Source organism: Onychostoma macrolepis, chromosome 18 (genome assembly GCF_012432095.1).
Source record: "Onychostoma macrolepis isolate SWU-2019 chromosome 18, ASM1243209v1, whole genome shotgun sequence".
NCBI classification, from domain to species: Eukaryota; Metazoa; Chordata; class Actinopteri; order Cypriniformes; family Cyprinidae; genus Onychostoma; species Onychostoma macrolepis.
Window position 1 is genome coordinate 4,089,651 of NC_081172.1, and position 16,185 is coordinate 4,105,835.

The window sequence follows — 16,185 nt, forward strand, 5'->3', positions numbered from 1 at the left end:
TTCACTTTTTTAATCTTTAAAAGAAGCCTCAAGCAATCAGTGGCAAACTAAGCTGCATGTAGCCGAGAAAGGGCGATTTAATTTGCGAGGTGCTTAAGAGGGCCGAACTCTGGAGACACAAGGGTCCTTTTGAGCAGGCAGGGTGGCGCGTCTGGTGCCTGGCCACTATCATCCCTGCAATTACAACACATGCAACACGGCCCAGAGCAACTAATCCACCCTTAATCTGCATCTCACCCCTCGGGGAGAGACAGCTGCCGTTATCAGCCTGACACTCGCCTCTCCAGACGCTAAAAACAACTTCAAAAGGACACGCACGTAATAAACTTGCTCTTGCTCTAATACTGACTGTCCCAAACTGTTCATCCTTCAAAGAGATGATTACTGATGATTCCTGTTCCGTCATGCTTTACTTGAAGCCTGGATGCGCATTAAAAAGGTATGGATGATGCTTTTCAATAAGCACTGGATGCATTATATCTTACACAGATATTTGCAACCTGACAGGTATAATAAATCATGCTGCTTTAGTCAGTTAAATTCAGATAATAGGGGTGATGACATCCTGTACACATCATTAATCTACAGTAGATATATTATTATTATTATTATTATATTATTTTTTATTATTACATTTTAAATGCTCATTTTTATTTTATAGCAAAATAATAATACTAGTTTTTGTTTTAAATATGTAATAATAATAATAATAATAAGTATTATTCTTATTCTTATTCTTATTATTGTTGTTGTTGTACAATACATTTTATAGTAAAATACAATTTTTAAATTATTTTTTATTTTATTTATTATAACCTTTATTTAACCAGGACATAGATTATTATTTTAATATTTAATAGTAGTAATAATAATAATTGTTATTATTATTATTATTATATTGATTATCAATACTATTTCAGTCATTTAAATTCCCACACAGTTACACTGAAGAAGGGACTAGAATATCTTAGAAACCTCATTTTTTTAAAATATATATTTAATGCATGCAAAATACACTACTGTTTTGTATTAGCGAGAGAGATTGATTAATATATTGATTGATTGAGATTGACTGACTGACTGACTGACTGATACATTTATAATGTCACAAAGCATTTTTGTTTTAAATAAATACTGTTAACTTTTTATTCATCAAAAAATGTTGGTGTCTATCAAAACACCTTCAAACTGGAAGTAACTCTGGCAAATATATCCACAAATGTTCATAAAAAGTATTATGGTGTCCACAAAAATATTAGGCAACTGTTTTCAACATTGATCATAAGAAATGTCCCTTCACCAAAACTCAGCTTTGCCATCACATAAATAAATTACATTTTAAAATGTATTAAAATAGAAAACAGTTATTTAAAATTGTAATAATATTTCACAATATAACTGTTTTTGCTGTACTTTTGATCAAATGAATAAAGTCGTGGTAGCATATGACAATTCTTCGAATGTTTGTTTAAATTTATTTATTTTTATTGTGGCATAAGTGTAAAATGACCTCAAATAAAAGGAAGTGATGACATCCTGTACATCATGTAGAGCTTGTAAAGGTGCATTTAGATGGTATCCCTCAAAAGAGAGCCAGTTCTGGTCAGAGTGGAAGTTTCGTTAGACTTTAATCCCTCTGAATCTCAAACATGGATTTATATATGTGAAAAAAGCGGCTCTACATTTGCAGTGATACTGGCCTGCTGCACAGAGCACTCACCCGCAGACAGAGGAGCTGTTAGCATGACATCCTGCCGCGTCTTAACACCATGTTCTGTGTTCCCTTCATTTCTGCTCCTTTGGCTTCTTGCATTACACATGACAATAAAGACATGGACTTCTGGAGGAAAGAAAAATCGCAAAGGAGATCTCAATCATTTCTCTGAGACAGCAATGGGATTCAACAAAGAGCAAATTGAAACTATCTTTCCCTTATGTAAAGATGTCAACCGTGTCTCAAACTGTGCATTTTACCAATGTTTGTGATCAAAACTGAGATATCTCAATATAAACTCAAACTTCCATTCAAATTGTCTCATTTGTGACTGTGTAAGGAAAATATTAGAAGAAATGTCCCAAATGAAGTATGCCAACATCGGATGATTAAACATTTGCAATGATTAATACGTAATGACCCTAGCTAGTAAATTGGGCTGCACAATTAATTGATATAAAACCAAATTGCTCTGTGTTCTTTTACACGTGCAATGTTTGTGTTTCCAGCATCTCAGAGTGACTCTGTTCACAGGAAATGCTGCTCCACACAAACTCATCTTCCCATTTTCCCAAACTTGTAATGAAACACACTTATAAGCCAGCTGTTGAGAAGCTTCAAGGCCTCCCTGCAGTTTTCTGCCAGCTGTTTTAATGTTTGAAAATGAAGAAATCAAGACAGCCACGAACATTAGCATTGTAATTTTACAGTTGTACTGTAAAACAAAATTATTATTATCATTAACGATTTCATTTTACTGTATATAAATACTACAATAGCATTGTTTTAATACTATTTTAAATACTACTGTCAACTATTTAAATGCTACTTCAAATCCAAATTTGTAAGTTTTACCACAAATTTGTTTTAAATAAATAATTTACCAGTAGTAGTAGTACTAGTACTGTTACTATTAGTAATAATAATAACAATAACTATTTTTTTCATTTCATAGCAAATGCTATAATAGTATTTTTTATATTTTTGTAATAATTGTAAAATATATATTAATATAATAAAAGAAGAAGAAGAATCTAAATGCTTTATAATAATAATAATAATAATAATAATTAGTATTATTATTGATTGATTGGTTGATTGATTGATTGGTTGATTGATTGATTGATTGATTGATTGATTGATTGATTGATTGATTGATTGATTGATTGATAGAAACCATTAGTTAAAACAAAAACAACAACAACAAATGTTTAACAGCTAATTTCTCAAACATGAGCTAAACAAATAGATGGTATCCATCTGCATATACAATAATATTCAGTATGGAACAGAAGCTGCAAGAAACCGATTAATTAGTGAGACGAGGTTTGAATCTGACCCCAAAAAACTTTCACAAAGTGCCTGTTGAACTCAAGCTCGCAGGTGGCCTGAAACCCAGTGTACTTTGTTCTTCTTTATGTACTGCTACCACGCGAGACTCTCTAATTTGCCTGTAATGCCACAAGACCTCTTTGTGTGTTGCTTCTTTGCCGTATGGATCCCATGGTGAGTCGATTCTAAGAATTCTGGGTAAAACCACGCAACCTCAGAGATTACAAAGAGCACACACCGAGAGAGGCGAACGGGAGTGAACGAAAATCAGCAGAACGCTAGTTAACAAGCTTGTTCTCCATTAGGAAATTAGAGGGAATTTATTTTCTTCTCCTCGGATCCCATCGGGGGATCACGGCCCTCGCCGCTCGCGGTCCTGTCTCGCTCATTGTTTTCAAACGCTCTCCATTCTCCTTTCAGCTTCCTCTGTCATTTCCACTCTCTCCGAGGCACTTTATTAATGAATTGGAAGATTGTTATTTCTGATACGCACATCAACCTTGAGACAAAAGAGGGAATAAGAGTGAGAGCGCTAGCGAAATAAAGCAGCTTCATTTGCATCAGCAGATCTGAGACACATTCAGTGGGAGCTGAAGTCTAAGTTTGACTGACATGATACCGCAGGCAAAACCGGGGAAAAAAGCCCCCCGTTCCCTGCGCTTAGAAACACTTGTCATGTGTGCTTTTACACACAGGCGTAGATTCACAGGTGGGGCTTTCTTAAATCAACACTGAAAGGAATTTACTATGAGACGCGGGTAAATGAGGCTTCGAGTGCTTCTGGTTTCCTGTTAGAGAACTCATGAGTCACGCAGGTGATGCTGAACTTTTAATTTGAATTTAATTAGAAGAGTGTTAAAGGAACATGTTGTTGGTTACTACGTGAATGAATTTGTGCCTCTGGGTTACAGCGAGATACATACATTGGAAGTGAAAGGGGCCAAAAATGTGTAAACACCAGAAATAGTTAATGCAAAAATTTGAATTCTCTCATTATTTACTCGCATTGATGTTGTGCATAACCTGTCTGACTTTCTTTTAAAGAATGCTGGGAACACTGAAGCTATTTGATTTTCATTGCATGTACAACAATAGAATAATAATAAAATAACAACAACAACAACAATAATAATAAAGATATTTTCCACAGAAGAAAGAAATACAGGTTTGAATGACATGAGGAAAGTAAACTCCCTTTAAACTACTCTCTTGTTTCAATAATATAGCCACAAGATGTAAACAATATGCTTGTTAATGAGATGAGAAAAAGAAAAAAAACCTTTTCTGAGCAAAGTTATATCCGATTTAACAAATTTGTTGCCATAACAACGGAAAACTATTAACCCAAAAACAACAGTAAAATAATGATTTAAACAGCATTACAGCTGTTTAACAGAAGAATTGATTTTTAATAACCCTGATTTCTTTTTTCCACTCTTTTCATAAAAACAAGGGACATTTTTTGTTTGTTTGTTTGTTTGTTTTTGGTAATTACATGCAAATGCTGTCATACGGTCTTGTATTGAACCCAGAATATTTCTTTAATTGTGCACAAGTACAATGCTTCTGAAATTAATAAACATATTAAATGAATAATCACCCCAATTTAGTAATTTACTCAACTAAACAAATATATTTATGTATTATATACATACAGTGCCTTCCACTAATATTGGCACCCTTGGTAAATATGAACAAAGGCAGCTGTGAAAAATAAATCTGCATTCTGCATTGTTAATCTTCTTGATCTTTCATTGAAAATATTCACACAATTCTAACCTTTCATTAAAGTAAAACAATTGAAAGTGGAGGGAAACTCACTTTATGAAATAAATGTTTATCTCCCAATGCATGTTGGCCACAATTACTGGCACCCCTAGAAATTCTTATGAGTAAAATATCTCTGAAGTATATTCCCATTCATATTTACATGTTTATCTCTTGTCAGGTGTTCTCCAAACTCATCAGGAGAAAACTCAGAACTGTTATCTTGGGGAAAGGACGTTGCAATAATTGGATGTCAATATCTGTGGCCAACATAAACTAGAGAAAAACATTTATTTCATAATCAGACTTTCCCCTCACTTTCGATTGTTTTACTTCAATAATAGGTTAGAACTTCGCAATTTTTTTGAATGAAAGATCTAAAGAATAAACAGATGCAGATTTATTTTCACAGCCACCTCTCCTATTTACCAAGGGTGCTAATATTAGAGGGCACTGTATATATAGTATACATGCATACAAAACTCAACTGATGTGTCAGAAGTCATACTGAACGGAATCAAATGTCATAATTTCAAATTAAGTAAATGAGTCAACTGTGTTATTTGCAATCGTAATATAATTTATATTACGTATATTACGTAATATAATTTATAAACATAATATAATTTATCATAAATGCAATCCACTGTATAATTAAATGAATTAAGTATTAGATTAAATAAGGATTCATAAACATTTATAGAGTTGCTGATACCTTACTAATTTTTTAGATGCTGTCAGTAAATTAATATGGTATGTTTCAGTGTCTATGTAAACACATAAGTAATTGTATGTGTGACAGAATATATACAAATACTCATGAAATTGGAATGTATGGATAGAACTAGCAAAGAAACACTTAATTTTAAACATTATGAAAAGCACGCATATAGCAAAGGCAGGGGTGCACACAAGTGTTTCAGCCTGGTTCTCATAAGAGCACCTGGAGATTTGGTTTGGTCCTCACACTGCACATAGTGTGACCTATTAAATATAACTATTAAATAATAATAATAATAATAATAATAATAGTGCTAATAATATTATTGCACTTTATTTAGTTAGTTTTTTGTTAATAAAATAATAAACAAACTAATAAAGTGGGATAATACTATTATATTTAAAAATAAAAAGGGATTATTAAATTAAAAACACTATAATTTTTACTTTAAAATAAAATGATAAAATAAAATTTCATAATTTTCAAACTTTAAAATCAGAAAGCTTTTATTTTGGCTGGCTGCTGGCAAGTAAGTATATGTGCTGCCAATTAAAGAGCATCAGTGAATGAAATCAGTATTACAATTTGTTGATCTAAAATGGTAATTAACAGCAGTCAACTATGTTGGTACGCAAATGAGCAGTCTGAACTTATTTACAGAGTGTATTTTTTTCTTATTTTGGTCACACGCATAGGTGGAGCGTGTGTAAGACCACGGGGACTTGGAGCAAAAATGACCCTGCACAAATTAATTTAATCTATTAAGTCTGTTGCTAACAAAGTGAAAATGAATGGAAAGTGTCGATTGCAGCATTAAATTAAGATCTGTTTTTCTTTTTATGCATTTTTAGTATTGCACATTATAATTTGGTGTTGTGCATTATAATTATCACACACTATTCTGTTGAGCTTAGGAATGCAATGGCCAATCAGAGACATTCAAATTAGGAGAAACCAGTGAATATAATCATTTTCATTTCTGATAAATTCCTTGCGTCTTAGAGCGAGCAGACGAAACACAATAAATGCGGTCATTGCTTTCGGAGGTGGATGCCTGCTGCTTGGGAACACAGTCATCTAAGACAATTATTCAAAAATACTTTGATAACAGACTAGCATTTGATGCTCAGGCATTTCAGAATGACCAAAACAACATTTCAGATGCTGTACAACGAGATCAGTCCGCTGGCTTGTCAAGTTATCCCGTCCCATCATGCAGTCACATGACATTGTTGATGCACATGGTGGAATTTATTTGGCAAATATGTTTCTATCGTAGTTTATAAACATTTTTTTCTTATCGGATAAAAAGTTTATCCTACTCAATTGTGCACTCAATTGTGCGCTTAAGTTTTTATGCGCATTTTTAGAATTAATGCGCATCTTGGCATTTCCATCCATGGTGTTTTTTTATGCGATATTCCAAAATGCGCATAAAAATATGTGGATGGAAACATACCTAGTGATAAAGTTCTTTGCTCGCTTTCTGTATAATTTATTCTCTGTTTGAATAACCGTGGAAATTAAACATTATAATGATCCGTTTGTAGGGCTGCCCTCGACTAAGGATTTTTCTGGTCGACTAGTAGTCGGGCAATTTGAAGCATTAGACGACTAATCGCATGTTTATTAATAAAACATTTAAATCATTGTAGCCAATCAGCAGTAAGGGGCATGTCTACTCATGATGTGGAGGAGAGAGCATTCAGTGCACAGGACGGACATTAGCTGAGCCGAGCAACAACAGAAAGATAGAGATGGCGGATAAAAAAACAAAAAAACAAAAGAGGATAACATCTGCGGAACAATAAGGCAAGAAGTAGGACCTGTATAAATATCGGATCAGCTTTCCAGTGCTGGAGAGAACTCAAGGAGCGGAAGGCCTGCAATCGGACGCCGAGGTTGCTTTGTTTCTTCTCAATACGTGAGTAACACCGTGTCTACACCAGACGCGCCGTGCCGCAACAGCTAAAGTCTGCCTACACTGGATGCGATAAAGCGACAGTTGAAAATCATTTGAAATTTGTGTCAGGACATCATAAATAGAACGCAGCAGCATGTTCTGTCGGGGATTTGTCGCGCTGAGCAGCATCCAGTGTAGACAGCATCGCTGATTATAATGACTTCTATAGTTGGTTCTATACATTGGTTTTGCTTTGTTTCACAGAACTAATCGTTGCCTGGGTTGCGTACATATGTGTGGGGCAGAGCAATCAAAATAGGGGAGAGACCCTTTTGGGGTAGGGGCGTGTTTGTTTTGGTGATTTAAAATATCAACATTATCTACCAGAAATCGCTTACCCCACCTTTATAGTCCAGGTGATATGTGAAAATAATGTTCACTTTTTCATGAAACTTGGTACACTTGTAAAGTTTGCTGCCCTAAACATTTTCAGAAATGGAGCCATCGCAAAAACAACTCATGGTTGCCACGGCAACCATTTTACTTTCCGCCATAACCAAATGATGTATTTTGTGTCATATCTCCTGAACCAAACATGATAACACAGAAAAGGTGATGTCTACCCCTATGGTCAGGGATTACAATGATACCATATACAACAAACATAAACTGTTCAGACGAAGAGTAATGGTGAAATCAGCAATGAGCATCACAGTATCACAGCACTTACAAAAGTCCATATTATGGCTGTTTTTTTGCTTTTTTTGGATAATTAACTAATATTTTATTCAATAATACATTAAACGATTTTTTTCAAGAATACTATCATGTATTTCACAGAAAATCATCTCAGGTAAGTGTATTTTTCCTTACTTCTCAGGCAGAGTCAGGTAGGTGGTAGTGCGATGGCAATGCTATCAGGTGAACAGTTAATGCTTAATTCGGTGACTTTATGAGAAGGATTACAATGAAAACTCAGAAGATTCAGAATTAAATTTCAAACATATTTCATGTAAACTTAATTTACAATCATTCTCTAGGGCCAGAGTTGTCTATTGTGTTGTCCACAAGGAAAGCCAGGGTCCTGCATGCGGGCAGGTACATGCAGGTGAATTGCTAATATTTTATGTAACGGGTGGAATAATATTTATGTGTAGGGTGTGGTGTAGGTTGGACGGTGACAAGCACGGGACGGGTTGCAGGTCCATTAACCAACACTATTTTGACTGGGTCTAGTACACGCTGAGCAATGTAGTCAAATCACGCTTCCACTAATTGACAGCTGTAGTGATTATATTAAAGTGAGCGCTCTTTGCTTTCTTTCTGTATTTAATATATTCACAATTTGAATAAAAGTTTTAATAAATGAGTTTTGTCTACCTCACATAGGAGATTTAATGCAGGTGTGGTTCGGGTCCCAGTTTTTATGTCAAATGGGTCAGGTTTGGGATTAAATTGGTGTTTCTGTCAGATAACGTGTCGGGTGTTCTGTTAATAACTACAATTGTGGGAAGATCATTTTACCAGCCAGGAAAGGTGAACGAAAATGCCTCTCTGTGATGTTACCGAGAGGCATCGCTTACTTACAGATCTCAGGCTTATGGAGGGGATGTAGATTCGTAAGAGTGAGGGTGCTGAGCCTGTGGCTGTTCTGTACGCAAACATCAGTGTCTTGAACTTAATGCGAGCCGCAACCGGTAGCCAGTGCAGGGAGATAAAGAGAGGAGTGAAGTGGGCCCTTTTGGGCTCGTTGAAGACCAGCCGTGCCGCTGCATTCTGAATCATTTGTCGAGGTTTGATTGCGCATGATGGAAGTTCAGCCAGAAGAACATTGCAGTAGTCCAGTCTAGAAATGCCAATTGCCTGGGCAAGAAGTTGTGCAGCATGCTCTGTTTGGAAGGGCCTGATCCTCCTGATGTTGTGCGATGCAAACCTGCATGATCGATCTGTCTTTATGGTACTTGAAGCTCAGCTGGTCACCAAAGAATGATTTTTGATGAACCAAGCAGGATGTTGAAATCATGCTATAGAGTCGGAGTGGCAGGGACAACAAGAAGCTCAGTCTTTGCCAGGTTGAGCTGCAGGAGATGTTCCTTCATCCATGACGAGATGTTTGACAGGCAGATTGAGATCCATGCAGCTACTATTGGATTTTCTGGTTAAAATGAATGATAGAGCTATGTGTCATCAGCATAGCAATGGTAGGAGAAACCATGTGCTTGTATAATGGGTCCCAGTGATGTAGTGTATATGGTGAAGATGAGGGGTCCAAGAACTGATCCCCGAAGAAACCCTGTGGCCAGTTGATGTTCTTTGGACACCTCTCCTCCCCTGGAAACCCTGAAAGACCTACTGTACATGTGAGATAAGATTCAAACAAGTGGAGTGCAGATCCTATGATGGTAGACAGGAGAATCTGATGATTCACAGAGGAACAAAGGAACAGTATTCCTTAGGAACGTCTTGTAGATTGCAGGATCTCCAGCAGGAAGGTCCTAACAGTATTGTTTCTAGCCCTTTTGTCTTCAGGTATAAAATTCTATCCCACAGACAGAACTTTGGGAGAAGCTAGGATTCACAAGGGATTGTTTGAAGGAAGACATGCTAACATCGCTATTGAAGAACTGCTACACTACCATCTTCAATAAATTGTCCCCCACAAAAATTTTGGTCAAGCCTTAAAGGGGTCATATAATGGTACATGCACTTTTACAAGTTGATTGTACTGAAATGTGTGTTAGCAGTGCCTGTACACAACCATCATAAAATGATAAAAATCCATCCAGTGTTTTTTTTTTAATCTCCTTATTTGTTTTACCCTGTCTCAAATCAAGCCGTTCGACCGTGTGATGCCACACGGTCGGACGCCCCTCCCACGATGGTTGATTGACAGCAGTGTTTCAACACAGACCCGCCCTTGCTCGTGAGCGAGCTGTCAATCATAGTCCGCGCGTCATTGTTGATATACGCTGGAGCTGTCTATGAGCAGAATGGCGCCTAAGCGATTGTGGTGTTCTGTTCTCGGTGCAATAATGAACACAGCAGTCATTTTGATGTTCCTAAGTCCGAACCGCTGAAGACACAGTGGCTGAGTTTTGCTTTTGAAGGAATATTCCCCATGAGCAACGTCAATGTTTTCATGTTTGCGAATAATTTTTCACCAGACTGCTTTATAAATGAAGGTCAGTATAAAGCTGGTTTTGCTAAGAAGCTGCTCCTGAAAAAAGAATCGGTACCAACTATTCGTGTTCCTGCTGAACCTCCAGAAGAAGTGAGTGTAACGTTTAATTAACCTTTATATTAATCTTTATATTAATCTTTGCAAATCGCTAGCACGCTTCACGATGTATGTGGCTAATGTTTACATTCAGGGTACATGCATGTTTTCTATTTACGACGTTCTCAATATAATTAATAATCCCACGTTTATAATGAACAAAACGTTATGGTTATTGTGTTATTACAAACTGTGTACGCAGGTATTAAAGTTAACATGATAACACTACACTAAGCTTACTTTTGTAGATGGTTTATAACGGTGTCTGTTAAGAAGTAATGTAAAAAATTTAAATAAATAAAAAACAGTTATAACTGCATGAAAATTAATGGTAACACAATACCTGCAAAATACTGTTTACATCCTGCAAATGCATATGATCCAAGACTATAAATACTCTAATTGATGTTTTTCAATATTATGCCAGAATAAGTTATGTTATCTGTTACCTGTTCCGGGTCCGACTCCGGTTCGAATTGATACGGTTGCACAGTATCCTCAGAGACTCCCGCTGCCATTCTTCAAAATATACCCTCAACTGTTGTCAAGGCAACACTCCACGTGTGTTAGGTCAAAACGCCCCACAGAACAGGGGCGGGGCGAGCAAAGCTCATTAGCATTTAAAACACACGCACTAAAACGGTGTGCTGAAAACAGAGCTGTGTTTGAGCAGGTAAAATGAGTGTTTTCTTACAATACTAATGAGAATTTTTAATTAAAGTATATTACAAACTTTCAATTTAGACCCTAAAGAATCATATTAGCTTGTACAAAAATGGCATTATATGACCCCTTTAATTCTTTGTATTAGAGAATTTGGTGAGCCACCCAAAAGACTGCTCGCAAATATACAGTAAATATGATGATACAATACAAATATGATGGGGCAACTTTTTAAGTTAGAAGGGGTAGTATGCACAGGCCGACAGATATTATCTTGACAAGAAGTTAAAGTGGATCATAAAGTATCAGTTGCTGTATATACATCCAGAAATGAGAAATGGGTGGGTGAGGGAAGAGAAGATGACACTCCAGAGGAAAGATGGAAGGGTGAAAGCGAGCGTAGGTTTTGCCTAAAAGTAACAGGTAGAGGAATTCTTGGCACACAGGTAGTAATATGTAGGTTAAATGTAATAAAGAAATTATCAGAGATGTCTAGAAGTTTCACCAAATGTTGTCTGTGAAACAATTGCATGTGTGAAGCTATAAGTCAAGCTGGTTGCCTGATTTGTTAGTGCTTGTGGTGGTAAGCTATTTGAGATCAAATGAAGCTTGGAGTGGAAATGGACGTCTGCAGTGTAAGGCTTCTCCAGATGGATTTCGAAGTCACCAAAGACTACAAGTGGACTGCCATTCACAGAGAATGAGGACAGCAGCCCATACATCTACTCTATAAAGGTGCCCAGTTGACCAGGAAGGCGATAAATCATTACAATATGGTGTTTAACAGGATTTTTTTTCCATAATAGCATGAAACTCAAAATAATTTTTATTGCATAGGGAAGAGTGGGTTGAGTATTTCCAATTATTAAAAATAAGAAGACCAGTACCCTTCCAACCTGACGGGGGATGTGAGAGAAAGGGAAGTTGTTAGAGAGAACAGCAGGGGTTGCAAAGTCTTCTGGACGAATCCAGGTCTCAGTCAAGCCCAAGATACTAAGAGTAGACTGAGAAGTAATAGCCAGAATGAAGTTTGTTGACAGCTGACTGACGATTCCAGAGACCCACAGAAAATGACAGTGGTGCAGCAGAAGAGGTGCAGATAGGACACAGTTTAGCAAGATTGCATTGCCGTCTGCATGTGATGTTTGAGCATTGTTGAGAGAGAACAAGAAAGTATTGGAAACATACTACCGCCTACCTGAAAAATACACATACTTGAGATGATTTTTTTTTTTTTTTATCTCGGAAATATATGATTGTATTCTTGAAAACAGTCTTTTATTGTGCTATTGAATAAAATATTAGTTAAGCTGGTGTGTGGTGGGTGGCAATATGGCTGCTGTCATCCAGGTGGATGCTGCACATTGGTGGTGGTTGAGGAGATTCCCCCTTCCATGTAAAGCGCTTTGAGTACTCAGAAAAGCACTACATAAATGTAACAAATTAATAATTAATTAATTAAAACAATCTTTTATTGTACTATTGAATAAAATATTAGTTAATTATCAAAGAAAGAAAAAAATAATAATAGTCCATAATATGGACTATTGTAAATGCTGTGATACTGTGATGCTCAGATACTGTTTTTTCCTTCTCACATACTGTTATTTCCTTCTCACATTGCTGATTTCACCATTAATTCTTCACCTTAACAGTTTATGTTTTTGTATATGGTATCGTTGTAATCCTTGAGGAAACATGAGGGTAGACATCACCTTTTCTGTGTTATCATGTTTGGTTCAGGAGATATGACACAAAATACATAATTTGGTTATGGCGGAAAGTGAAATGGTCGCCATGGCAACCACAAGGTGTTTTTGCGATGGCTCCATTTCTGATAATGTTCAGGGCCCTAACCTGTACAATTGTGCCAAGTTGAACATATCACCTCAAATTTTGCACATATCACCTGGACTATTAATAGATTTGACTGCTTTTAGCCTGACCCTGGAGTTGGTTCACCCTCCGCCTATGGTCGCACATGCGCACCTGTGTACATCTTATGCGTACCACCCCTGTCTATAGGTCTTAACTTGCACAAGAGAAAGTACTTCCTGCGGCAATGCACATAATGACCAAACGCACGCCTTAAACAGACAAGCCACTTTGAAATAAAAGCATCGGCCAAATGACTAGACGTAAGCTGATGGTCACAGTTCCAAAGTTTCAGCTAAACGGTTGAATAGTCAGTGTGTGGGCACAGCTCACGCCGACGCCACCGTGAGCCTGATATTTGCCATCTGTCTCATCAGCAGCGGCAGCATTCAGCGTGTTCAACAGTGCACCATAATGAGCCTTAATTACACCTAGAGCTGTACGGCGATAGAGGTCAAAATCAATGTCTTTACCGATGCCTTAACCAAACGACTGCCTTCCATCAGCTGGAGTTTAACTCGCCCTCGGGAACTTTAAGACAAAACGACCTCATTAAGACAGAGAAAACTGGCAAAACGAAAGAACTTTTCAAAAGAACGGTAGAGATTGTCTCTGAGCTCTTTGGATTGCTCTCTGATGCCACTTGAGGAGCCTCGATATATTGCTTAAACCATTATCAACAAATCAAAATACTATGTTTTACTGTACCAAATGACTGTTAAATCTCGTAAAATGCTTTTATAGCATTTGACTGCAAGATGTTCAGCAAGTGTGGTTTTATTTATGTGTGTTTACACATCCAATAACAATCCACATGAGCATTTTCTCTCTCTTCAGTTTCTCATTTCTTTTATTACTGGTGAAACGGTCACAGCATTCTCATTTACCAGTAGTAATGAGTTTTAAATTAAATTCTCATACTGAATGAATAAAAAGGAAACCAAACAGATACATGAGATCATCATGTTGAGACTGAAAATATGGCAAAATAACACCGGGGTCTGTTTGGGGGACACCAGTTTAACCAAAGGCCTAATGCAGCCTGTGTTTGAAACCATGGAAATGTTAAGCATAAATCTAATATGAATATCAGACAATTGGGTAATGGGGTAATACAATTAAGTTTAAAATAAAATAAAATAATGTCAAACACACCCCCCAAAATAGTCATAACATCAAAAATATCATGTCTATACAGCTTGTACGCAATATTTCAGTCTTCTAAAATATTTTTTTTTTCCAAGGAAAAACTGTTTTCTGTAAGAAGCTTGCACATCTTTGTTTGAATATGCAGAAGTGCACATAATATTTGAGAATTTGAAGATGCATATAAGAAGTTGCACATAAGATTTGAGAAGTTGAGTTTTGAGAAGTGAGAAGTTTCCTGTTTTACTATCCTTTCAAATAATGGGACAGTTTTGGCACTTTTTTTTTTTTTTGGAACAGAGTACTGCGAATATCCTGAAGACAATTCTAAGACAGCAAGCAACTGAGCATGACATTATCAGCCCGATACTGCCTATACATTACAAACCACAGTAATAAAACCACCCAAGCACATTACAGTAATCTCACAGTCAACTGCAACATCCTGATATTTCTTTGTACACACAACAAAAGCCGGTGTTGTGTAAGTGGGCATGAACGTGTGTTTACGTGTGTGTGGTTATAGGATTCTGATTGTTAACATTGTACAGCTCTGGATGATAATAAGCACCACAAGCGAAGTCATAATGGATTCTTCTGCTCTTATGGCTTTTGGCGAGGTAGAGGTGGGGGGTCCCACAGTTGCCTTTATCTAACAGTCATTTGTGAAATTGGGAGGGCAAAAGCTGGTATTGATTCCAGCCTTCAGATGAGAGCGCACATCAATGGAAAACATCAAGCGGCTGAAGTGCCTATCAGCTGAAACCTGACCCCAAGCCCAGTGATAATGACAATAATGACTCATCCTGCACATTCACTTCCTCCCGCTCTTTCTTTGAACATTTCCCTTGTTTCTCTCTCCTGTACCAGAGTACATTAGTCTGGCGCAGTCATCACATCGTACTGTATGTGAGTTCTGGTCTGATCTATTTATCCATCCATCCATTCACCGTATCTATTCATCCATCCAATCTATTTATCCATCTCTTTATCCATCCATCATATCTGTTCATCCATCGTATCCCTCCATGATTCCTATTAATTCATCCATTGTATATATTCATGCATTCATTCATTCATCCATCCATCCATCCATCGTAACCATCCATATATCATACCTATTCACAAATCCATTAAATCTATTCATCATCTATCTATCCATCCATACATCATATCTATTCATTCATCGAATCTAATTATCCGTTCATCCATCCATAGTATCTATTCATCCATCTATCATCCATTGTACCATCCATCCATTTCTTGTCTATTTTCATTCATCCATCCATCCATTCATCTATACATCACACCCCTCCATCATATCTATTAATTCATTCATTCATTCATCCATCCATCTTCCATCCATTCATTTACTGTATCTATTCATCCATCCATCCATTGTATCTAGTCATCCATTCATCATATCATCCATCCATCGTATCTAGTCATCTATCCATCCATCATATCCATTCATCCATCCATCCACCTTCCATCTATTTATTGTACCTATTCACCCATCATCATCCTTCGTATCTATTCATCCATCCACTCATTTACTTTATCTATCCATCCATCGTATCTATTCATCCATCCATCCATAGTACTGTATCTAGTCATTCAGACATTATATCTATTCATCCATCTATCATCCATTCAATGTGCCCATCCATTTATTGTATTCATCTATTCATCCTGCCGTCATCCATCATATCTAATCATCCATCCACAATAACTATTCCATCATCCATCCAACCATTGTATTTATTCATCCATCAATCAATCCATTA

General features: G+C 36.7%; 1 protein-coding gene across 6 annotated transcripts in view; it reads right to left on the reverse strand.

The window, feature by feature from the left end:
- zbbx (zinc finger, B-box domain containing) overlaps positions 1-16,185 on the reverse strand; it is a 165,714-nt gene that overhangs the window by 16,310 nt on the left and 133,219 nt on the right. For all 6 annotated transcript variants that reach the window (XR_009267037.1, XR_009267034.1, XR_009267033.1 and 3 more), the window contains one exon: positions 1,721-1,840. The gene's annotated coding sequence lies outside the window, so the exon portion shown is untranslated. The remainder of the gene's footprint in view (positions 1-1,720; positions 1,841-16,185) is intronic.